The sequence below is a fragment of the Bos taurus genome, chromosome 21 (genome assembly GCF_002263795.3).
Source record: "Bos taurus isolate L1 Dominette 01449 registration number 42190680 breed Hereford chromosome 21, ARS-UCD2.0, whole genome shotgun sequence".
NCBI classification, from domain to species: domain Eukaryota; kingdom Metazoa; phylum Chordata; class Mammalia; order Artiodactyla; family Bovidae; genus Bos; species Bos taurus.
In genome coordinates this window covers 21076028-21078032 of record NC_037348.1, presented here as the reverse complement: position 1 = coordinate 21078032, position 2005 = coordinate 21076028, and positions in this window count along the sequence as shown.

The following is a 2005-nucleotide window of genomic DNA, read 5'->3' as shown; positions in this document are numbered from 1 at the left end:
CTTTTCTGTTATTTCCAGTTGTTTTTTTTTTTTTTTTTTTTTGCTCCCAGGAACAGGGCTGCAATAAATATATTTATACAACAATGTTTCATGTAGATGTGTGCCTATATCTATAGGGTACATTTATAACTCAAAACCATGACATGTTGAGTGAAAGCACATTCACTTAAAGATATTGCTAGGTGGTACAGTGGATAAGAATCTGCCTGCCAATGCAGGGGACATGGGTTCGATTTCCGGTGCGGGAAGATCCCACATGCCGTGGGATGTGGGCCATGTGTGTGGCACATGGACTTAGTCCAACAAGTTCATGTGCCACAATTACTGAGCTCGTGCCCTAAACCCCTGCCGCCCAAGTGCTGCGACTACTGAAGCCTGTGCCCCTAGAGCCCCTGCTTCACAACAAGAGAAGCCACCACAGTGAGGACCCCAAGCACTCAAGAAAGATTAGCCCCCTCACCGCAACTAGAGAAAGCCTGTGCGGCAAAAGACCCAAAACAACCAAAAATAAATAAATTCTCAATAAGAGAAAATACTGATAGATAATGCCAAATAGCTTTCCAAACTTAACTCGGTTTTCCTTGTTATTGTCATCTGCACCTGCACAGGTAATTCTGATATTTCTGTCCATCCTTTTTGACATCTGTATACACGCGCTCATCCCCTCACCCATGAGTGCCCTCTTGGCCTCCACTCTGTCACACACCTAGAGTCCAGCTCCCTGACTCTCCCTGACACTGACTCTAGACCCTAGCAGATCTTTGGTGTAATGAGTCATTGGCCTTGATCCATGGTTTTGGAACCTGGGGATGTCCAGAATGAGAAAAGGGGAGTGTTGATGGACATACACAGGTGGACATGGTCAGAACCTTGAATTAGCTTTGGGATCAAGCTCACCCACCTCAACCCCCACCTCACCCTCTCCCCCTACCTCACGCTCACAATCCACACCACACTCAGCAGTTTCCTGGGTCCAGCCTAGCTCTGGCAGGGCCCCCATGGGCAGCTTTTGGAGACCTGGCCTCAGGCCTGGTGGTATAAATAGAAACACCCAGTTATCCTGGGCATCACCTGCCTGCGCCGCCTTCTTCCTGGAGTTCCGGAATCCACACTCCTAACTGTCTGTTCCTCCATAGCCCTGGGGCCCCTCCTGCCAGGACAGCCATAGAAGTCAACACACCCACTGGCCAGACCCAGACCCCTCACCCTGTCCTGGATCCCAACCAGGGTGCTGGGAACCAGCATATGGCACAGGCCCAGGAGGTAAACAACTTGTCCCCAAAATTCTGGTTTTATCATTAAACTGATAGCAAAGTGCTCTGAGCCTGGCCCTCAGTCTTTCTGATTACTTTCTGGTGAGAAATAAGAAATGAAGCATCTCCTCTAAATGACAGAAATTTGCTTCGTTGGCTCCAGGCTGGATTGTGGGGCTTTTCTCCTTAGAGACATCAGTTTGGCTGGCCTTCCTGCTCATGTGGGTGTGACGGCTCACCCACATTCTGGACCTCAGGAGGACCTCCCCCTCACGCTGGGATGCCAAGGTCCCTCTCCAGAGAAATACATTGTTCCCTCTCTTCTGTTGCAGCTCACAAAATGCACCTCCAACTGAATCACAGTTTTGGAGATGGAAAAACAGCCGTTACACTTAATAACATAACTTTATCATGCTTTTTTTTTGTCTGTGTTGGGTCTTCCTTGTGGCTCTCGGGCTTCTCATTGCAGTGGTGTCTCTTGCTGCAGAGCACAGGCTCTAGGGCGCACGTGCTTAGTTGCTTCCCAGCATGTGGGATCTTCCCAGACCAGAGATCGAATGCATGTGCATCGAACGCAGGCAGAGGATTCTTAACCACTGGACTACCAGGGAAGTCCTACAACTTGGGTTTTAATGTTCATTGTATTAAGCATGCTGCTGCTGCTGCTAAGTCGCTTCAGTCGTGTCCGACTCTGTGAGACCCCATAGACGGCAGCCCACCAGGCTCCCCCGTCCCTGGGATTCTCCAGGCAA